The sequence below is a fragment of the Canis lupus genome, chromosome 26, assembly GCF_003254725.2.
Source record: "Canis lupus dingo isolate Sandy chromosome 26, ASM325472v2, whole genome shotgun sequence".
Taxonomy (NCBI): Eukaryota; Metazoa; Chordata; class Mammalia; order Carnivora; family Canidae; genus Canis; species Canis lupus.
In genome coordinates this window covers 6,786,764-6,810,853 of record NC_064268.1, presented here as the reverse complement: position 1 = coordinate 6,810,853, position 24,090 = coordinate 6,786,764, and the positions used below count along the sequence as shown (strand labels likewise).

The following is a 24,090-nucleotide window of genomic DNA, read 5'->3' as shown; positions in this document are numbered from 1 at the left end:
GCACACTGCTAACTGGAAGGTGAGTGAAGTCTTCCAAGATAGGCAGTGGCAGAATCAGGATAGCATTTTAGAAGGACCACGCTGGGGACAGCAGTCAGTGAAGATTCACGGTGACACCGGCTAAGTGTAAGAGCAAGGGTCCGACCAGGCAGGCAGCCTCCCTGGGGCACATCTGTCTGAGCATCACCCAGGCACTAAGGCGTTAATGGCTATCTAATGAGGTTGAGGGAAAAGAATACACCAGAATGCTTGGGATAACTGGCACGTAGAGCTGGAAGAAATTCTTTAATAAACCACCTAGGGAGAGAGACTGAGGGGTGGGGGATGTTATATAAATAAGCCAGAGATGTGTTATTAGCCTAAAATGATCCCCGTGTTATTCATGTCTGCACAGCAGGTAGGATATTAGCCCAGAGCCCCCAGCACTAAACTCAAGCTCTCACACATCCGGTTGTTTTAAATACAATCCAAATAAATATCTTTTTATTTTTTTTAAAGATTTATTTATTTATTTTAGAGAGAGAGAGAGAGAGACAGAGACAGAGAGAGAGAGACAGAGAGAATGTGCATGAGTGGGGAGATGGGCAGAGGGAGAGGAGAGAGAGAATCTCAAGCCGACTCCCTGCTGAACATGGAGCCTCATGCAGGGCTCAATTTCATGCCCCAGAGATTGTGACCTGAGCTAAAATCAAAAGTCTGACACTTAACGGACTGAGCCACCCAGGCGCCCCCTAAATAAACATCTTTTAGCTAGAGTTCATCTACTTTACATAACCCACAAAACTGTGTCCTACATTTGCTAGCCATAGATAAGACAGACCCTGAGGCATGAAAGACCCCAAATGAGGCAGTTCTGTGGCCCAGAGACTCCTCATCATGCTCCTGAGACACATCAATACACACATGAGCCCCCTGTCTGACCCTCCTCCACTTCTGGGTGGTGGTCGCATATCACGGCATTTGGAAGGCCTCTTGCTGGGAAGGACTTTCCCTCCTGAGCAAGCTGTCCAAATGCCGCCAAATACTTATACTGCTCCTCCTGGTCCTGTCTCTTGCATGATCAACCCAAAGCCCTGAACTTATGAGGGGCTGAACTCTCCAGAGGCCATGCTCAAGTGCAAACAGACCATCACTGACCTTCCTTCAAGGTGGGTCTATCCCACAGCTGAGAGGGCATGTGGGTTTGGGCCCAAGCTGACACTGCAGGAGGAGAAAACAGAGGCCGTGGGCTGCCCCCTCTTGGCTCTGAGACACGCCTGCCCCGAGGCCCCCATGTCTTTGCTCAAGCCTGGATGGAAGCTGAGGCAAAGGAGATGGTCCAGAGCCTCCAAAGCATCACCTCCTCCCACGAGAGACTGGAATCAGCCAGGCGGCAAGACATACAAGCTGACATGTGGATGAATTTCCAACTGGCTGAGAGGGTAGGGCAGGCACCAGATTTGGGGAACTTCCTGCTACAAAGGAGAGAAAATTGCATGCTTGGGAAAAACTCAGTAAAATGAGTGTTGGAGACAGAAGGAAGAACAAGGTTCCATGAGGGCCATGCTTCTGGAACTTTTCCACATGGTCCTCATTAAAGCCCCAGGATCACCTTGCCTGGAAGGTACTAGAAGCCTGTCACAGAAGAGGAAGCCGGATGCTAGGTGTCAGGCACTATGCCCTGCACGACACAGTTGCATACACACCTACGTCTGTGGGGCCTCAGGAGTACTCTTTTGCTTACACAGAATAAATGCAGTGATATTGGCCAAGTCCCATCATCGCCTCAATAACAAAGAAGTTGGATGCAATCCCTCAAAGTTCTCAAGAAACTCTAGTAGTCTAAGCAATTTGCCCTTGGCAGCCTTACTGGCTCCACGGAAAATGACCTGCCCACGCTCGCCTGCACAGAAGTCTGGCCAACTGTCCATTCAAAGCTGGGGGCGAAGCCTAGGGCTGGCCAAGGGCGCCAGCCCCACAGTGGCCGGGAGACCAGCAGACCCTGTGATGCTTAGGCTGCAGCTCCATCTGCCTCTGGGTGAGAAGCTGTGTTTCTGCCCTAGAGTCACCACAGAGCTATACCAGGAGGTACTCAGAAGAAAGAACAGAGTACTGCACAGTTAGGGCGCACGATGACCAAGAACAGGAGGGAGGGATCAGAACTCCATGAGCGACCACATGAGACGGCATGTCATGGGTAGTGCTCCACTCTGGATCAGGACTTCAAAACCTAACAGAGCCTTTGTTAGCCATGTGTACCCCAGGACAAATGGCTGTGCCTGCTGAGCCTCGGTCTCTCCACACAGCAAATGGGGATAACACCACCTACTTTTCAGTGTTACTGTTACCAGTGTCACTGAGATGAGAAAAGTGGACCAGCCAGGTGTGGTGGGGTCTTGTCAGTGCAGAGGAGACTAGGGAAAGGCTTCAGGGAAGGTGGAGCTTTCAAGTGATGTGAGCGGGGCTTTCTGGGACCTCAGGACCCCTGGGATCCCTCAGCAGAGCAGGTACGAGGAGGACATGCTCCAGGAGAAGGAACAGCACAAGCTGAGCAAAGGCCCCAAGGCACAAATGTGCCATGCTGTTGAAGGGACTTCCAAGGGGTGTCCCTCCAGTACTGTCATGCCCCATCCCAGGTTTGGGGCTGGTGTGAACACATGAGGCCACCTTGCAGCCACTGGCCATAGGAGAGGATGGTACTCAAGGCTGAGACCCAGTCATTCCCTGGCTGAGCACCCATGAAGTTCAGTGCCAGGGGTGAGGCAGGAGCAAGGTGATAAGAGCCGGTCACTTGCTTCCAGGAATGTGCTCCTTCTGGGGGCGATGAGACACATTCCCCAGACAAGGTGTGACCATAAAGCATAAAGGTCACAACCAGCATTTCCACAGGGAAGCAAATGTTAACCTTTGAAGCAACCCCCATAAAAGGCCAGTGGTCCCCTGTGCCTGCCAGAACTCCCCTCTGGGAAGCCTTCAGTGCTCTGCACACATTCAGGAAGCTCCCAGGGAGAGAAGCAGAACTCAGGTAATAGCCATGGGTGATCTCTGAGCACTGGCCACTTTGGGTGTGGTCTTTCACGGTGATCACTCTAAAGAATTCTCAACAGGTACCAGCATTTTATTTAGTTTGGAAAATCAGGCCTGTTTCTTTACAACTACACCCATGCCAGTGGGTTTAACAATCCATCCTGACTTCCTGTTGAAGAAGGTGGAGTAGGACCATTTCCGTTTTACTGCCTTCCTTCAAAAACAACACCAACTACAGTTACAGAGAAGTCACCACGGCTGATGAAACAAGGAAACTGCTACACCCCCAAGCCACAGACACCACAAAGTCTGAACTGGAAGAAAGTTATATGCTGAGAGCTTCATGTACCTCCTCCTTGGACTCCCAAGTAAATATCACTTCCTGAAAGTCACGGCCATGATCCTCCTGCTGGAATGAGGAACTAGGGCTGTGGATGTCACCCCAGGTAGGGAACAACTTCTCCCTGGCTTTTGATTTCCAAAAGGAAAAAAATATTTTTAAATATTTTATTATTTTATTTGAGAGCAAGAAAGAGGGACAGCATGAGCAGGGGGAAAGAGGTGGGGAGGGGCAGAGGCAGAGGGAGAAGCAGGGTTTCCATCCCAGGACCCTGAGATCATTACATGAACTGAAGGCAGATGCTTAACAGACTGAGCTATTCAGGCACACCTCAGAAGAAAATTTTTAATTAAAGTATTACAAACATACAAAAAAGTGCATCTAACATAAGTATAGATATATTTTCACAAACTGAACACACCCATAGGACCAGCAAGGATCAAGAAGCAGGAAATTAACAACCCCTGAAGCTCCCCATGTGTTCCCTTCTAGTCATATCTCCTCGACTGTAGACAGCCATTTGCCTGTTTTGCACTTTATATAAGATTGAAGCTGATGAATTGCTATTCTCCATCTGTCTTGAGCAATTTCATATGGAAGCATCCTGTATGTGCTCTTGATTCTGGCTTCCTTTGACCGACATCATGTTCACAGCATTCACCCAAAGTGTTGCATGTGGTTGTAGACTGTTCTCATTGCTGTCTAGTATTTCATTGGTGGAGGTACTATAATCGATCCAACCATTCCATTGTTGATGCGCATATGCTGACGTGGATAGCGCTGCTGTGAATAATTGAGTACATACAGAGATGCAATTTTACACTGTGGAGTGGAAATGGGTGGGAATTGATGGGAAATCATACCAACATGCCATTTCTATGACAGAATCTCATTTTCCTGCTAAGGGAGGTATTGGGAGTGAAGTGAAGGTGGGGAGAGCAAAGGGGCAGTGAGGGGTTGATCCTAACATAGATAGCCAGTAATAGAAAGAGCTTTGTTCAGAACCATTATGACCATATGAACCCTGAAGCCTGAGAGAGAGAGAATCCCTAGGCAGAAAATAAATAACAGTTCAGGGAGAGAGACTTTTGGACAGTAAGTAAGCCCATAATGCAGCTGCAGAATGCTCTGGACCACTCCCCACATTTTCACAGGCTGCTATTTAGAAGGTAGCTAAAGAATAATAATCACAAAGGAACTCACATGGGTCCTAAGCATTAAGAGTGGGGTGGGGGGAAAATGAAGGACACACAGCATGAGGAGTCATCCAGAGAAATACAGAAAGACTTCAGAAAAAACAAATCACAGACCTGAGAAATTACAGATATACTCTCATAAGAACTGGTAGAGGCAGATGGGTGGGAGAAAAGAGACACCACAATTTTAAAAAGAGATTATTTGACAACAGAAAGAGATGAAAGCTGAAAGGTGAGTTAGCAGAGCTCAGGGGGAAATGAGAAAGAAAAATAAATACATCACTTATTTTTTAAAAGCCATGTTAAGAGTAATGAATAAATGACAAAGCAGAGCATGAACAACTAGAGATGTAGTGGGTGGGCTGCAAGAAATCACACAAGATTAAATGCAGAAGACTAATAAGACAAAAATGACAGCCATTGGAGGCAAAAGGAACATATACATAATTGGTGAAGAAAATACAATAGTGGAACAGGGGAAAAGTAAACCATATAATGGAAAAATCCCTGAAATAAAAAAAAAAAAGACTCTACAAATTAACTACCATTCTGTGGCCCAGGAAAACTTGATGGTGTGATTAACACCAAGACATCCTTAAAAAGTTATTAATCTCAGGGCGCCTGAGTGGCTTAGTCGGTTAAGTGTCTGGCACTTGGTTTTGGCTCAGGTTGTGATCTCAGGGTCATGAAATGGAGCCTCATATAAGGCTCCATGGTCAATGTGGAGCCTGCTTAAGATTCTCTCTCTGTCTCCCTCTGCCCCTCCATCACACCACCAGCTCTCTCTCTTTCCAAAATAAATTTTTAAATCTTTTTAAAAAAGTTACTGATCTTAAAGGATAAAGAAAGAACCATATAACTAGGGGAGCAGAGAGGTGAACTGAAGAGAATCAGAAGCCCCCACAGCAACCCAATTTTGGAAAACAGTGAAGCAATATCTACAGAGTTGTGACTCAGAATTTTATACCCAGCAAAGCTGTCCCTTGAGTATAAAGTTAATGGAGGGGCGCCTGAGTGGCTCAGTGGTTTAGTGCCACCTTCAGCTCAGGTTGTGATCCTGTCTCTCTCTCTGTGTCTCTCATGAATAAATAAATAAAATATTTTAAAAAAATAAATAAAGTTAATGGACATTCTGTAACATAAATTTAGACGTTTAGGCATTTCTAAGGTCTTAAAAAATTACTTGATGCTGAAATCCAATTAATCAAAAGAAGTTCATCAGTGGAGGAATCCTAGTGAATACTGAATTAACATTCTTGAAATTGGGGCAATTATCTTATTGCATAGAATATAAAAACCTTGATGATGCACACAAATTATAATATAACTAAAATTTTTCACTAAATTGAAACTGGAAAAAGCAGAGGCAGAAGGCATGAAAGCTGGTCCATTGCATAGATTAAAAAATTAATGAGGGATAAATAGTGGGAGCACAGGGATTTTTAGGGCAGTGGAACTATTCTGTATGATACTACAGTGGTGGGTACACATCATTATATGTTTGCCAAAAGAGAATGTACAACACAGAGTGATCCCTAATGCAAACCATGGACTTTGGGTGATAATGATGCACCAATATAGGCTTATCAATTGTGACAAATGTCCCACCCTGGTGGGGAATATCGTTAGGGGGAGTGACTGTGCATGTGTGGGACAGGGGGATATATGAGAACTCTCTGCACTATCCTCTTAGTTTTGCTGTCAACCTAAAACTGCTTTAAAAAATAAAGTTTGTTCATTTAAAGAAATGATTCCCACCTATTAAAAGTTTTTCTTGCAGACAGTAAATTAAAGGTTAACAGAGGCTGGGCAAGAGAGGGAATTGGGTAGGCATTATCTACTGGTTGTAGAGTTTCTATTTGGGGAATGAAAAGATTTTGGAAATAGTAGAGGAGGTAGTGGCACGATATTGTAAATGTATTTATGCCACGGAATTGTATACTTAACATGTTTAAAAGGGCAAGTTTTATGTTATATATTTACTACAATTTTTTAAAGATTTTATTTATTCATGTTAGACATAGAGAGAGAGAGACAGAGAGGGGCAGAAACACAGGCAGAGGGAGAAGCAGCCTCCATCCTGGGAGCCTGACCTCCATCCTGGGAGCCTGACTTGATCCCAGGACCCCAGATTGAGGGGGGGGGGGTCATACATCCTGGGCCAAAGACAGGAGCTAAAGTGCTGAGCCACGCAGGAATCCCCTACTACAATTTTTTAAAGTAATAATGTAGTATACAAAACCCCAAAAGTCTTGTGTTATTTCTGAGTTGTGCACTTGAAATGAGTTAATTGTATCGTATGTGAATTGTATCTCAATAAAGATGTTTTAAAAGTTCTTCTCTTAAAAAAAAGTTTTTCTCTTTTCCGCATTAACTTTAAGGAACTTTTAGGAACTGTTATCACTTAAAGATGAAGAAATGTGCTTCTGAAGTTTAGCAATTTCCTTCCATTTCAAACACATGCAAATGGATTTATCTTCAGTTAAATTTCAGAAAATTAAATTTGATTTTTATTTTATTTTTTAAAGACTTTATTTATTTACTTAACAGAGAGAGCAAGAGAGCACAAGCAGGGGGATCAGCAGAAGGAGAGGACAGAGGGAGGGAACAGCGGGCTCCTTGCTGAGCAAGGAGTCTGACATGTTACTCAATCCCAGGACTCCAAGATCATGACCTGAGCTGAAGGCAGACGCTTAACCAACTGAGCCACCCAGGTACATTTGATTTTTTATTTTAAAACTGCATGCTGAGTAAGACCTTTTTTTTTTTTTTTAAAGTTTATCACCACTCTGTATGTGTCTGTATAGAGTCTGAAATAATGCTCACTGGATGCTGGTGAGGGTTATTTCAGATCGATGGAATTTGGGGCAACTTTTATTTGTACTCTTCTTTATAAGGCAGCAGTAAGTGGAGTTTGAGCCCTAGTCTGAGTACCAGCTAGAGAAGGACAGTCAATGCAGTTGTTAAAAATCATGCACTTTGAGTCAGCCAGACTTTCCACCACCTCCCAGCTGTGACCGTGGACAAATTGCTCAAACTCTTTGATCTTTCATTTGATCTTCTACAAAATAGCAAAATAGTAGGTGAGAATAATAGCACCTACCCTGTCGGACTGTCTTGTGGATTAAATGACATAATGCACATAAAATGCTAGCCCACTTCCACCCAGTACTCAGCTACCAATTAGGTGATGCTACTGTGCTTGGCAGGGTCAGGAATGCTGATGCCGAGCCTAGAGAGCTCTCTGGCTGTGCTGCTTACCCCAGGTGTAGACAGTAAGCCCACTGCCATCAGGGAAAGATAGCCTAGCACTCAGGGCACAGATGTCCAAAGGACAAACGACCCCTTGGCAGGTCCTGGTTGGCTTTAGAGATTGAACGGGAACCTGGTAGGCATGACAGGGTCCCCTTGCTTTCTTCCTGGTTGAGCCCGAAGCAAGAGAGTGCAGGCGGGCCCCAGGCCCCTAATGAGAGAAGGCAGTGTGACGTGTGTCTGCCTGTCCCCTGAGCCCCCTTCAGCCAGCAGCTGAACCCGCAGACAATCTCATTATACCCACTCTGGCTGCCTGAGCGCGTGCGAGACACACATTTCATCTCTGTCCCCGCTGTAGTCGTGATGGGTTAGACAAAATTATATTTTACTGCTTTCCACAGGGCAGCTTTCAGTGCCTGGTGCAGTGAGAGGAAAGAAAGAAAAACACATGTCTCCAGAGGCCTTTCTGTGAGGGAAGCTGGGCGAGGAATCTGGGTGACCGCTGTGCCCCAGACGCACCCATATGCACATGCCCCCAGGCCCTCTGCAGGGAGGATAGGGACGGACTTTCCAACGGGCCTCATACATAGCACTTGGCTTTCCAGAACCCCTGCATTCATGACCTTAGAGAGGACCCCAGCTACCATGTACACCCGTGTGTTAGAAGGAACAGGAGGGTCAGATGATATCAGAGCAAGAGCCAGCTGGCATGGTGATGGGGGATGAACCCCACCCTGGAGGAGGCACATGGCCCAGACTGCTCCAGGCCAGGGCTCTGGCACAGGCAGGCAGTGGGAAGGGATGTCATCCACTACCCCCACCCCCCACCCCCCGAGGCAGCCTGTCCCATCAGAACCCATATGAGGAAGACAAAAGAGGCCTCCAGGTTGACGAGTAACCTGGTTCTGCAAGAGCAGTCAAGGTCAGGACATGTCTCAGGGCCTCCTAGGTTGGGGTCTTCAGGTATTATGGGGAAAGGCGCAGGGTGGCCACGCTGGAGGAACTTGGGTAAAGCCTGGCAGGTTGCTGGGGTTGGGCTCAAAATGGTGGGCAAGACCCCTCTTTGAGCGAAGGGCATGGTGAGACACCCTGACTGGGAGGGGAAGAAGAAAATTGAGTTTACTGAACTTAAATCTGTTTTTCCATGATTAGCTGGGGTTTGACGTCACAGATGGAATTTAGGAGCAAGGCTGTGCGGAGACAGCGGAGGATGGAATCTGTCCAAACACAGTGTTCAGCTTCATTCTGGCCATTAGGTCTGGAACCCACTCTGAGCCAGGCCATCAGAGCCTGCCTAGACGCTTGTGACAGTGTGGAGGGTGGCTGGTAGGTAAGAGGGGGGCTGAGGAGGCCCCTGGTGCAGCTGGAACATCCCTGCTGGGTCTCTTGGGTCTCTCCTCCACATCCTCTAGGAAAGTCTCCTTCCTCTGCTCTGGGCTCTCCAAGTTTCTCCTTCCTAATCAGAGGTCAAAGTAAGAGGACCTCATCGGCCCCTACATAGGCAGCTCTTCCCCCACCATCTACATTGAGGGAAGGCTAGCTCCAGATGAATGGGGGTAGTACACAGAGGAAAGAAGCAGTTCCTTAGGCCCCAGGTATCAGCCCCATCAGGGGTAGGGGAGTATGCACGAAGTTGGCACCCACTGCCGCCCATCAGCTGCCTCTCTGTACCCTGGGAGTAGAAGCAGGGAGGCAGGCACATCCCCCAGGAAAGTCTGAGCTGTAAGGAGCTGGGGGAGGGGGATCCAATCCCTGCCGCTGAAGTGTTTTGTCTTTAGCTGGTAGATGGTAGACTTCCACCAAGATTTCTCTGGAGGAAATGGTAAAGACCCCCCACTCCAGTCTAACAGTCACCTTATAAATGAGACTGAGGGGCACCTGGGTGGTTCAGTCAGTTGAGCATCTGCCTTTGGCTCAGGTAATGATCTTAAAGTCCTGGGGTTGAGTCCCATGTGGGGCTCCCTGCTCAGTGAGAAGGCTGCTGCTCCTTCTCCCTCTGCCCCTTCTCGTGCTTGTGCTCTCTCTCAAATAAATGTATAAAATATTTCAGAAAAATGAGATTGAGACCTGGATTTCAGGGATGTGAAGAGCTGGAGGACCAAGCTTCAACCCCTGCCCTGGCTTGAGCAATGAAGCAAGGACTCCTAGAGCCTCAAAGCCCTGGGCCCCCCTACAGTCACTAACATCCCAGGGAAGGCCATAAATCTCATTGGTTGTGTGCCGAGAGTGCTGAGCTGGGGACAACTGCCAAGCCACTGCAGGGCTTGACCATCAAAAACCATGGGACAGTGGCTTCCTTGAGGCATGCAGCCAGGGGGCTTCATGGGAGAGCTTTTCATTCCTATGATGCAGAGAGCAAGGTAGGCCCAGAGAAGGTAGGTGCTGTGCTCAAGGACAGCCAAGGGCAATCGGCACCCCAAGTTCCTGATTCCCACACCCTTGCCAGGTCTGTAAGTTCCTATCTTGTCTGTCGGGAAAAGGGGAGAGATTTGCATGTGAGGAAGTTAAAACTGAGAGCCAGGTCCTCTAACCAGAACTCCCCTCCTGCTCTCTACTCATTGTCCTTCAGGGACCCTGCCAGTCACTGCTGCGGTGGCCATCACCACTCTGGCCTCCAGGGGGTGCTCCCCGCAGCGAGAACCCACTACAGCTCAAACAAGCCTGCACCATTTAAAGTGAACGCCCCTGCATGCTTAGACGTGCCACAGGAAACACAAACCTAGAGGGACCTTGACCAACAGCCTGGTTGTGGGCTGAGGCTCACACAGCCATTAGCTGGAGAATGCTCAGGGCCCTTCCACCCCGTGGTCACCTCCCCTCAGTGCTACCACTTCAGCAGCAATACACAGATCATTCTATGTCAGCAGAGCACATGTCACTCACCTAAGGTCCTGTGTCTAGGCCTTCCAAGAGCATGCTGGTCTTGGAGAGGCCACACCTCTGGGAGAGAATGCTCCTTAGCTACTGAGGTGGAAGAAGGGGGAGTAACGCCAGAAGTCTGAAGGTGAGGAGCACCTCCAGGCATGTGGGGCTCTGGTTACGTTGGTATCTGGCACAGAGCTTGGCTCATCAGCAGGCAATGGCTGCGCTGTGGGCACTGCCCCAAAGCACCTCCACTCATCAACCCATGATGAAAACAAAAGTTTTAGGGCACCTGAGCTGCTGAGGGCAGAGCTGGGATTTGCACCAAAACTGGTGATGACCATAATGACAGCGTGATAATAACATATACTAAACATCAGTGACAAATGAAGCTAACCAGGCTGAGTGCTTACTTTTTGGGCCAGCTGGGGCTCAGGTTTTTATGGGACACGTCAGGTGGGCTCTTCTTGGGCCACCCAGCAAGCCTGCTGCCTATTGTGTACCTTATCTCTGATCCTTGTCTTTCCTCAAATTCCCACCATCGAACCCAGCAAACCTGCTGCCTCTATTACAGTGGCTCCTACGGACAGCTGACCTATCATCAGTTGGTGCCTCTCTACCAGAGCCCCCACATCAGCACACAAACATGCAAATAACAGCTCACAGGTTTACAAAAAACAAAATCCCACAGCTCTCTTAACCCCACTCTCTTCTCATGGTACCACCTCCTTTCTCTGCTCCCCCTTTCACAGCAAAAATCCTCATAAGACTTAGCTATACTTGTGGTTTCCGTTTCCCAATCTCTTTTCAACCACCACCCTACTGTAACTGCACTGGTCAGGGCCCCAGAGTGGCTAAGCTAATTCTCAGTCCTCATCACATCTAGACTTTTATTAATTCCTGTATTTAATACCCACTGATGGAGCATGTGCAGGTGGTAGGCAGGTAGCACAGCCCTCGAGTAGATTTCTGCCTGGACGAGGTTCTCTTAGCTCAGCCAACTCACCCACCAACAAACCAACCATGTGCAAGATTCCAGTTGGGCTCCAAGCTGATCAGCCACTGGTTACAAATTATGATTTGTTTTTTGGAACAAAAAACACAGCTGGTATTGTGCCACCTGTAAAACCCACTGTGGGGCTGACATCAAATCTAGGGGAGCACAGACCTCATGCTGGAGCTTAGAAGCCGGTGTCCCTACTTCTGCCCCGCGAAGCCTACCACACTCATGGGATCCCACGGCTCCCTCTGCAGCTGCTACAGCCCAACAAGGTACAGGTGCAGCAGAGCATGAAAGCCTTTAGCTCTGAGAAACACCCCACAGCTCTCCATGGCGTCTGAAACCGTGGCAAGTGGCTCCCAAACTTGCCGAGCCCAGTAACCAGATGGAATGCTCTTTAAAAAAAAATTTTTTTTTTAAGATTTGGTTTATTTATTCATGAGAGACACAGAGAGACAGAGAAAGGGGGGGGGGCAGAGACACAGGCAGAGGGAGAAGCAGGCTCCATGCAGGGAGCCTGATGTGGGACTCGGTCCCAGGTCTCTGGAATCAGGTCCTGGGCTGAAGGCGGCGCTAAACCGCTGAGCCACCTGGGCTGCCCATGGAGTACTCTTTAAACATACACATTGGAGGGGTGCCTGAGGGGCTCAGTTGGTGAAGCATCTGCCTTCGGCCCAGGTCATGATCCCAGGATCCTGGGATGGAGCCCCATGTCAGGCTTCCTGCTCAGCGGGAAGCCTGCTTCTCCCTCTACCTGGGCCGTTCCCCCTGCTTATGCTCTCTCTTTCTGTCAAAATAAAATCTTTTTTTTAAAAAAAGATATACATTGTAGAGCATCATGAGGGGCCAAAGCCTACCCTCCCTGCCCACCCTGCACAGCAGTCTCTCGTGCACACCGGGAGGAGAATGCAGGAGGAAATGTCCAGTCTGTCCAATGCTGATGCTCCTGGAAGCCCTACCAGGCAGGGGCTCATCACACCCCATATTCCAGCATGTGGCAAGCCAGACTTTCTGCTTGCTCCTTCGGCTTAGAAATCCCTTCAACCATTTTACATTGTCAGGCTACGTGAATAAATGAGTCACTTAACCCTTACGAATGCCTTGCATGAGATGTATTATCACCATTTATTGATTTCATGGAGAAGCAATTCATACACCATACAGTTCACCCTTCTCAAGTGTTCCATTCAGTGGCTTTGACAGGTTGTGCAACTATCCCCACTATCAAGCTCCAGAACATCTCCCCCCCAAAAGGAGACCCAGTTCCCATTAACATGCACTCTCCGTCCCCACCCCTGCCCCCACCAGCTCCCTGGCTCTCATTAATCTGCTATCTCGGGATCCCTGGGGTGGCGTAGCAGTTTGGCGCCTGCCTTTGGCCCAGGGCGCGATCCTCGAGACCCGGGATCAAATCCCACATCGGGCTCCTGGAGCATGGAGCCTGCTTCTCCCTCTGCCTATGTCTCTGCCTCTCTCTCTCTCTGTATGACTATCATAAGTAAATAAAATTTAAAAAAAATTTTAAAAATCTGCTATTTCTGTGGACTTGCCTATTCTGGACATTTCTGATGTTCCACATAAATGGGTTCGTGCAACCTGCGGCCTTTTGTGTTGGCTTTCCTTCACTTCACGTCATGAGGCTCATCCATGCTGTAGCACGGATTAGTGCCCCCTACCTTTTTATAGCAGAATAATATTCTACTTCGTGGCTATTATGTCCTTTTTTTTTTTTTTTTTTTATTATGTCCTTTTTTATAGCTGAGGAAACTAGTACCTCATCCTCCCGTCACTAAGTAAGTATTGGAGTCAAGATTATCTTTCCGGGCAGTCAAGGTAGAAACAGCTTAAGAACTGAAGAATCATCACCTAAATTGACATTAATTTATATAAATATATGCCCTTGGTATGAAAAATAGCATTTTACAGTTTATAAAAGCTTTTCACTTCATAGTCTCACTTTTTCAGATTAATCCTCCAAGGTGGAAAAGACAAGTGTGCCCTGGTTTTGGAAGGAACCAAAAATTTAAGTGGCGTGTTCAAGGCCAGAGATATTAACTGATGGATTAATGGTGGCTGCATCAGACTCAGGATACAATGGGAGCAAGCAGGATAGTGTCCATACTATCTTTTTATACCATCTTTTTATAAAGATGCCATGATTTATTTTTTTAAAAGATTTTATTTACTTATTGAGAGAGAAAGAAAGAGCGCAAGCAGTGGGAAGGGCAAAAGGAGAAGGAAAAAGAAGCCCAACCAGACTGTCGGCTGACAGCAGAGCCCTGAGAACTCAGAGCTCCATCCCAGGACCCCAAGACGAGGACCTGAGCCGAGATCAAGAGCCGAATGCTTAACCGACTGAGCCGCCCAAGACCCCTCAAAGATGCATGATTTAGAAAATATTTTTTTCTATTTTGGATTAGTTTGTAGTGAATGCAAACCCTGGAGCCAAGGGAAAACCCGTATAAACTCCATCCAGTATTTACTTGGTTTTAGCTTAATATTTCTGACCAATCTTGGAAATGAAGGTGGCTATTTCTTTCAAAATACAGACTCCCTGGTTCCAGCCCAAATCTACTGTGTTGCCAAGGAGGACAATTTGGATGATTTATTGAGGTTAAAATCTCAACTTCATTACTTGGCAGAGAGGGTCATTAAGTTCTAGTCTCAACAAACCCCTCCAATCTTGCCTCTCAGCAAGAAATCTCATACCCGGGCCCCTCTGAACTGCATGCATCCAGCCGTGCTTACTAAGCCAGATGTCAGGGTCTATACAGGTGTTAGGGGCCCAGAGGACCAAGACAGAGCCCCCAGGGAGCCTCCAGGCCACACGAGAAGACAGACATGGCCTGAGTCATCAGAGACCTGTCGGGGAATATTATTCATCCTTAAAAAGGAAGGAGATTCTGACACCCCACCGCACCCCGCCCCAGGCCAGCCTGCCGGCCTCACCCTGCTCTAGCCACCCAGCATACTTCCTTCTCTTGGAATGAGCCAGGCGAGTTCCTGATTCCAGCCGGTTAAACCCCCATACCCCAGCCTTGGCACAGCTGGCTCCTTGTCGAGATCTGGGCCTCAGGCCAGATGCCACACCCCCCTGGGGAGCAGGGGCCTGCCACTTAGTAGGTACTTGAGAAGGTTTGCTCGGTAAATGTTCCCCAAACCCCTCTTCAGGCAGATAATGCCACTAAGCAGCCAAAGTGCTAATTACAAACTGCTCTGTTAGCTGTTCCTCAGAGCAACTAAAGGATTCTCCAAGAATAGCGCGCGATCCTTGCCACGTCCCTGGAATAACAAACCCAGTTTCTTGACAGCGTCTGTGACTCAAACTGTTCACCGAGCCAGACTTGCCTTCCCCCAAGAGTGTGTGCAAGGGTATAAACTGGAGATAGACAGAGGGCTGGATGCTGTTCTCCATGGAGGTCATGGGAGGTATTCAGGGACACCTAAGCCCCCTTCTTACAGAGTAGGAGGTGTTTGGAAGAGACAAGCTTGGCCCCAATGAGATTGGCAACGCCGGGTGGGTCAAGTCACCTGAGAGCAGCTGCCAACCCCCTCAGATGTGCACAGTGCATGGCAGTTTATCATGCTAGGCTGCCATGTTTGCATTAGAAAGTCAGTGCTTGGAAGTAGCCACAGAAAGATAGGAAGAGGAAAGCCCAGAGAGGGACTGAGTCATTCCAAGGGGCCACATGGTGAGTCTAGGGCAAGAAGGAACTAGAATCCATATTTCCTGGCCTGTGATCCAGGGCCTAATCTATGGTGCCCTTGGGTAAGCAAGGGCCCAGGCGCCTCAGGCTACTGACAACGGGTCCGAATACTCAGCTCAGTAGGGAGCAAGCAGGCCAGGTTGGATCCTGGGCCAAAAGGCCTGGCCGGTGTCCCCAGGGGTAGCTGTGCATGTGTGCACATGCAAATTCATGTGTCTGTACAATTCTGCCCAGGCTTTGCTCCATCTCACTGAGTAAGTATGTGGCCAGGCCTCCCAGGGCTGCCGGGGAACACTATATGCCTGGAAAATTTCCCAGCTCTTCTTTGCAGAGCTATTAGCTTCTCTTCATTGCTCCATAAAATCCTTCTGGCGATGATGGATGCCATCCCATCATGGGAGGGAGGGAGGAAAGAAAACACAAAGGACCAAAAAAAAAAAAAAAAAAAAAAAACAAAAACAAAAACAAAAAAAAAAAAACCCTCTGGTCAAACTTGGAAAACCCCTTGGGCATATAACTCAGGAAAAGAAGGCATCAGAGGTAGTTGGGTTGCCCAGTTCAGCTGCACAGGCTGTGTACTGCCCAACTCTCACAAGTGACATTCTCATGGACTACAAGATTGGTGGTCCCCTGAGTTGGGCAGTGCAGAGAAAGGACCCTGCTTGATTTGGGACAATGTTTTCAAGATTCTCAAGGTCCACTCCTCACTGATACCTTGTCCTAGCACAAGGATCCTTCATTTCTCACTCAGGGTAATGAGTGGGTAGGAAGAACTGACCCAGATTGGAAAGGAGTCAGGGTGATGGGCTGGCCATCTCCGGAGTCATTCTGGGAGCAGGGCTGGAATCTTGCACTAAGCCCTGGACCTTAGAGACAAATTAGCCATCTTTCATGAGCTGAATCTCACTTACTTCTCCAGCATTCTCCTTCCTCTCTCCAAAGCACTCCTCATTCCTACTCTGTCTTTCATCAGTTCTGAAAAATTCTCAGCAATTAGTTCTCCCAAACATGGCCTCTCCCTTATTTTTCTCTTCCCTCTGTGGAACTCTAATTAGATGAAAGTCTGGTGTTCTCCTTGTCCATGTGTCTTATCTTCTCCAAAGTTTCCTATTCTGGGTGGTTTCTCCACGTCTGGCTTCCAGTTACTAACCCTTTCTTCATGACTACTCTCCTATTAAAGTTCTATTTGGTTCTCTTTCAAATCTGCTTCATCATTTTTTATGGCTTTTTATTCCCCGCATGGTTTTTCAACTATGTCTTCTATTTATTTAAATGCATCGAACATTTATTTTCCTTGTTCCTGCCTCAGTATGGCCATATCTGAGGTCCTAAGGGTCTGTTTCTGCTGTAAATTGATTTTGTCTGGCTCTGGCTCATGTTGCCTTCTCTCTTCTTAGGCGTGGCTTATTTTTCTTTTTTGACTCTGAACTGCTCATTCTCCGTGGAAGTTGTGTGTAGAAATCCTTTGAGACTCAGGACAGGGGTCTGTTCTTTCTGAGAGGACTTAACTGCCCATCTGAGAACACCCTCACTGCCAGCTAGCAGTCAGTCCGAACCACCTGGTGGTTTGGGCTCACCCTTGCTACCCTTAGACTCTGTTCCACCTCCAGGCTGGATAACAAGTGTATTTGTTTCCTGGTGCTGCTGTCACGAAGCACCACAGACTGGGTGGCTTTAAATAATACATTGACTTGCTCGTGGTTCTGGGGGCCAGAAGTCTGAAATTAAGGAGTCAGTGAGGTTGGTTCCTTATTCCATGCCTTTCTCTTTGTTTCTGGAAGTTGCCAGCCATCCTTGGCATTTTTTGGCTTGTGGCTGCACCCACAGTCACAGGGCATTCTCCGTGTTTGTCTCTGGGTCTCTGTGTCTTTACATGGCCTTCTTATTAGGATGCTAGTCAGTGGACTTAGGGCCTACCCTGCTCCAGTAGGACCTTAACCAGATTACATCTGCAAAGACCTTATTTCCTTTTTTCTTTTTTTTTTTTTAAGGTTTCATTTATTTATTTATGAGAGACACAGAGAGAGAGGCAGAGACACAAGCAGAGGGAGATGCAGGCTCCCCACAGGGAGCCTGACGTGGGACTCGATCCTGGGCCCCAGGACCACAATCTGAGCAGAAGCCAGGTGCTCAACCACTGAGCCACCCAGGTGCCCCCAAGACCTTATTTCCAAATAAGGTCACAGATATATGGGTGGGGGGTGAAGACTCAATTCAAACCACCCTCTTTCCATCAGGGTTTATGTACGTAACCTCTCTGAACAGCTTAGACCTTATAAACGCTACATTTTCTTCACGGCCTGGCCTGGCTTTAGAATTTTTGCTCTACTCACTACAGCACATTGTCTTCCTTCTGTCACCCCAATAAAGGGACCAGGCTCCCTGCAGCCTCACCTGTACCTCCAGGGACAGTACACAGCAAAGAACAGTGTGACAGAGTTCTCTCAGGACTTCCTCAGCAGCAAGCCAAAGGCATGTATTCGTCAATTCTATGAGAACAGTCCTAAATTTGAATGACTTAAATACTTAGAAAAAAAAAAGTGAACAGTCAATACCAGTAAATTACATGAAAAGGTTTTTTTAAATAATAAATCTTCCTTCCATTCTTGTGATAAATCCTACTAGATCATGCTTGTATTCCTCTTTTCATATCTGGCTGAATTAAATTTGCCACTATTTTTTTTCCAGAAAGATCTTAGGTTTCTATTCAGAAGTGAGACTGGCCGGTGGCTTGGCTGAGTTATCCTCTGATTTTGATACCAGGGCTCCTTGAAAGAGGACTCATAACACCTTTTTGTGTGCTCTGATACAACTTCCATAACGTGAGGACTGTTTATTCCTTGAAGGTTTAGGAAATTTTACCCCTATATTAGGGGCAAATTTATTTTCTTGAGAAGCCAATTTTGGAAGTTTTTATTTTCTTAGAAAGTCCTATATTTTGCTTGGATTTTCAAATTAATTGGCATAAAGGGGCATAGAATAGTCTTTTAAAAATCTCCTCTGTAGTTATATTCTCTTTTTTTGTTTGTCCCTTCTGCTTTTTTTTTTTTTAAATCAGACTTGCCAAAGCTGGGTCTCTTCTATAAGTCTTTTTGAAGAACACGTTTTTAAAATTATTGATGAATTATATGCCATTCTCTGACTTCATTTGTAACAATATCCTTTTACCTTCTCTGAGTTTATTTTTCTAGCTTCTTGAATTGAAAGTGAACTTCATTAATTTTTATAATTTTGTCTTCTCTGCCTCTTAATAATTGAATTTAGGGCTACAGATTGTCCTTTGAGTAGTGATTTGGCTTCATTCTGTAGGTTTTTATATTCAAGGCTCCTACAGCTCATTTAAAACACTGCAGTTTAAATTTTTCACTCTGACTCCCTCGTCTAACCTAAAAGTTATTCAGTTTTTTGTACACCTATTCCTCTTGAAGATTCACATCTTGTCAATTCACATACAGTTGTAAGAAATAATACAGGGAGATCGCTTGCACACTACCCAGTCTCCTCCAGTGGTAACATTTTACAAAACTATAATATCACAAGTAGGATACCCACACTGACAAAATCTACAGATTTTAATCACATTTCCCTAGTTTTCTTTGTACTTATTTGTGTGTGTATTAAATTCTATACAATGTTATCATCTGTGTGCATCTGTGTAGATACCTTGGTGACTAAATCTCAACATCACTGAGCTCAAGACTTTGTCCCCTCATGATACCATCAGTTTCTATTTACTGTATTTGAGGCTACATTGTTAAGTACAGAAAGTCCACAGCTTTTTTTTTTCAATTTTTTAAATTTATTCATGATAGACATAGAGAGAGAGAGAGAGGCAGAGACACAGGCAGAGGGAGAAGCAGGCTCCATGCCAGGAGCCCGATGCGGAACTCGATCCTGGGACTCCAGGATCGCGCCCTGGGCCAAAGGCAGGCACTAAACCACTGAGCCACCCAGGGATCCCCCAAGTCCACAGCTTTTAACTTTAACTTCCTGGTGGAATATTCCTTTTACCAGTTTAAGCAATTTCTCTATCCCCAATATATTTTCATTTTACTTCCCTTTCATCTGATATATTAACATTGCTCATTTGCTTTCTTTGCTCTATTTGTTAGAGATTTCTTTCCTCATCCTTATATTTTTAAATTCCATAAGTTTCATTTTTCTTTTTCAATCTCATTAAAAAAAAAACTTATTTAGCTTTTTTTGAGAGACTGTCTCCGTTCTCAATCATTGTGCTTACTGATGTTTAGACTCATTCTTTCCATTTTCTGTTTACTATATTTATTTCCTTTCTTCTTCTTCTTTGCTCTCTATTGGATTCATTTTGTTTTGTTAGATATATCTCTTTTTTTTTCTATACCATATTGGACACTTTGTGTAATTTCATTTTTCTAGACCAGGATCAGCAACTTTTTCCATTTAGGGCCATATAGTAATTATTTTAGGCTTTGTGGGTCATGTAGTCTCTGTTGTAACTACTTAGCTCTGCCACTATAGCAGGAAAGGGGCCACACAAAATATACTAACAGATGGGTGTGGTTGTGTTCCAATAAAACTTTATTTACACAAATAGAGCACAGGCTAGATCTGACCTGCAGGCCATAGTTTGTGGACTCCTTTTCCAGGGATCCTCTTTAAATATTTAAACCCACATACTTAAACATATAATTCTCTAGAGGGCCCAGATTTAATAAAGGTCCACCTCTCCTTCCCCAACAAGAAACTTAATAGCTGCATTCATTCTACTTCCTCATTTACCCACCAAACTGTGTAGGTCACTTGAGAACCCCTTCCTGGTCCTTCTACATCACATCTAGGCTTGGAGCACACCTAGAATCTTCTCTCCCTCCTGGGTACAGTTTGACCATTGTTTCCTTCCTCAGTCTCATTCTGTTTTAATTCCATCTTTTGCTAACTTCTCGTGGTTTCTTATGCACTAAAAAGGCATCTCTTTGCCTGCATGGATATTTAATAATTATTCTATCACATGGAAGGATCTGGAGCAGGAAGGGAAGGCTGCAGTGTGCCCTCAACCTGCAAACTGTGATCATGCCTCTGCTTAAAATGCCAGGGACCTTTTTTTAAGCCTGGGGTCAAAGAGAACATGAGGTGGTCCTTTCCCTGGTGGCAAAGGAAAAAAGGCATCAGCAGCTGTATCCTCTCCATGCAGCCAGTCTGGGACAATGGAACCGAACATGAGTACAAGTCCTGGTGGCATTTGGATCTGCAACCCCAGCTGCTGCAGAGGCTGGCTGTCTTGTCCTCCCTCTATGGTGAAGTGAGCAATCTTAGCAGGGCCCCCTATCACTGGAGCTAGCTCAAACTGGACTTCTGTTATTAACAATCAGAAAAGTCCTGACTAATCATAGAATGATGCATCTTCTTTTGACCTTCTGTGTGGTTGTTCACTTGCTGAGTAAACCTTTTCTTCTAAGAGGGCATTAAGATTAATTTCACCCTACCCTATCAAAAATGATCAAAAATTTCTAATCAGCTAAGGTGTTTTCCTTGGTATAATTATTCTGAAATCTCACAATCTATCTCCTAAGTCCACTAAGTCATGGGGAGGTCATCCGGTTAGGGGAGGACACAGCTGGATGGGGTGGAGGGCAGACATGGGAGAATGTAAAGTCCAGTGTTCTGGAAGTGCACTGACTTTTCAACGTCTGGAGACTTTATCCTAGAAACATGGACACTTTCTATAAATCTGGGAAGTTGCTCTGGGCTTCTAACAAATCTGGGCCCACCTGCACAGGGCCTGGAACTACCTCAAAGGTTTCTCCCCTCCCGGAGGCGATAACACCATCAGCTCGGCCACCCAGCGCGTGCATGGCACCACATGGGCTTGGTGCTAAACAGATACAATAACTTGGTACTAAAATAAAACCCAGCTTGGTGACATCTTGACACAGCTTTGCAGGAACAGCAGGCTCCTGTGTACACAATGTCCCACTCTGCATGCCTATTTGTAAATTAATCACACATCACTAGACTTTGCTTAGATTCACATGTTTCTGGATCACTTTGAGGGTAGATCAGGCTACGGGATCATCTGATCAACCTCAAAACCAGACCCATCCTTTCTTTCAACAGATCCTAGATGGAAAAATATCCTTCTTGCCAGCCCCTAAGCCACCCTCATCTTGCTCCCCTCCCCTGCAGAAGTATACTGCAGGGGGAGCCAGTGTTGGGGCTCCCCACGAACCCTGTCTACATAATTGTCTTGGTATGCAACTATGATGATTTTAAGACAGATACAAACATACACACTTGTGAATGTCAGTGTAAACAATATGAAAGCAGGATTAAAAGAAGTAGAGAGAAGTTAATCAGAGAGGGACACCTTTTAATACATGTTCATGCCCCCCCGCTAGCCATTGTGCGGCCCCCCGACTCTCCCTGGGGCTCTTCCCTGTGGTGTTAACCTTACACCACTCTGCTCCCAGGTCCATCTGGCTCCTGGAACAACATCGCCCAGTCCCAAGTTCTATCATGCTTCCTTGAGTCAGCTCTGAGGTCCTCGAAGACTGAGTCCCAGACCCTGGCCCTCAGGTCAAGGTGGTAGTAGAACGTCAACGGAAAGAACATCAGGCTGAGCTCAGCCACTTGTATGAGTCACATAATCCTGGACTGTGCTTATTCATCTGGGAAGGAGAGCTAACACCTGAACTTTGCCAGGGCTCTTGGGCCGTGCTGGGTACCCAGGTGGAGCAGTGTAAGCTGTACCTCTTGTTCATGTTGCCTGGGAGACAAACTCTCGATTTAGAGCTTCCCCAGAGTATTCTGTGCCAGCCACTCACCATGAAGGCTTTACTTGAGTAGAGAGATGTAGGGACAGTGCCACAGGAGGGTGCCCTCCAGTGCCAACCTCGCCCTGGAGGGTGCCCTCAGGGGCCTGGTTGGCTTCTCTGTGCCAGCAGCTCCTGCCAACACCAAGAGGCCCAGGACCATGCTGCTGCCTCCTTCTGCCAGACTTCAAGCATAGAAGAATAGAACTGACTTGCTCCCCTCTTCCAGCAAGTCCTCCTGGGTTAGCAGAGAAAGGCTCAAAGTCTTTCTGCTCTCTCTCAATCCTATGGGCCATTGGACCTTGTCCCAGTCTACCTTGGCCTTGGGCCAGGTGCTGGGGTAACCACCTACCACTTAGGCCTCGAGATCTGGCTCTCTCCACATTCAGCCCAATTAGGGGTCACATGCACTTGGCTGCTCCCTCAGGATTTCGTTAAGAATGAGGTCAACAACCAGAGAGTGGAGCATGTGTCAAAACTTCCCCTGCAGGGCTCTGTGGTTCAGGAGTTCGTTGTTCACTGAGCTCCAGTCCTTGGCCTTGAGTGGAGACCAGGCAGGTATGGACTGGTAATGCTGGCCTTGGGTAAGTCGAGGTGCTCTGAAGCCTCAGATCCTCAAAGAGGGAAGTATGTGTGTTAATCCTTTCCTCACAGGAACATTGGGAAGAGCAAAGAAAGGACAGATCCTAAGAGCGAAAGTGGTCTCTTTAATCCTGCAACTGTTTACCAAGTGCCCTAGACAGACCCTACGTGGAGTCAGGGGCAGGTGGAAGGCAGGACCAGCACTTACTAAGGATCCTCTCCACCTCCACAGGCTGATGGATCTGAAGCTGGGGTGCCCCGGGGTCCATCGAGGCGATGGGTACTGGCAGTGAGAGCTCAGATACCCAGACACTCGGCTAACTGTAGCCAGCCTCCGAGGCTCCTCCGACCCTGTACCCACCAGAGCTGAGGAACAAGCCCCGGGAGGCTACGCAAGAGCAGGAAGGAAAAGAAAACAGAGCCATCTGCTTGTCCTGAATTAACTGGTAGAGGGGGGTGGGCAAGGCAGTGGGCCCAGGTGGGAACCTGGTGTTGGGAAGGGAACTGGGACCCTCTGGCTGCACAGACCCAAGGGATCCAGGGTTTGCAGGAGCTGGGCCATGAGCCCTCCTGTCAGGGCAGCAAAACCCAATCCAGGCTCATTCCCTGGTTTGCACTCTTTCAAGTAGTTATAAACCAAAACTACTCATTCCTTCCTTTTGGGCGTTTTGCAGAAGAGTGAACCAAGGCTGGGCGAGATCAGGCAGGTCAGCCACGGTCTCACAGTGGCTAAAGAACAGGTCTCCTTGGGACGCCTGGGTGGCTCAGCGGTTGAGCATCTGCCTTCGGCCCAGGGCATGATCCTGGAGACCCAGGATCGAGTCCCACTTCGGGCTCCCTACATGGAGCCTGCTTCTCCCACTGCTTATGTCTCTGCCTGCCTCTCTCTCTGTGTCTCTCATAAATAAATAAATAAAATCTTAAAAAAAAAAAAAAAAAAAAAAAGAACAGGTCTCCAACGCCCCGGTCCCTCTCCATGGGTCTCACGTCGCCACACAGAACCAGGGACTCTATCTGCCCCATCTATTGTCCTGATTCCATCTTGCCAGGGCTCTCCTTGGTGGCAGAACAGCTGCCCAACTGCTCCCACATTTCCAGTTTGGGTCCCCTCAAACCCTGCTAGAAACTGTCAGAGTGTATCTGACCACATCCGACAGCTCCCTCCAGGGTCAGAGGCCCTGCTCCCAACATCCCTCAAAGCCCTTGTGTCCTCCCACCTGGCCACCCTGACTCTCTAGCTCCATCCGCCCTTCTGCTGTGCCCTGAAGCCACGCCGCAGGCAGCTTCCCCCCACCCCCAGCACCCCAGCTTTGAAGCCCTCAAGGGCAGTGCTCATATCTTCCACCCAGTCTCTAGC

At 47.1% G+C, this 24,090-nt stretch overlaps 1 protein-coding gene across 11 annotated transcripts in view; it reads right to left on the bottom strand.

Moving 5' to 3' along the window:
* The window catches only part of PITPNM2 (phosphatidylinositol transfer protein membrane associated 2), a 140,186-nt gene that overhangs the window by 35,145 nt on the left and 80,951 nt on the right, over window positions 1-24,090 (bottom strand). The gene's annotated exons all lie outside the window — the stretch shown is intronic.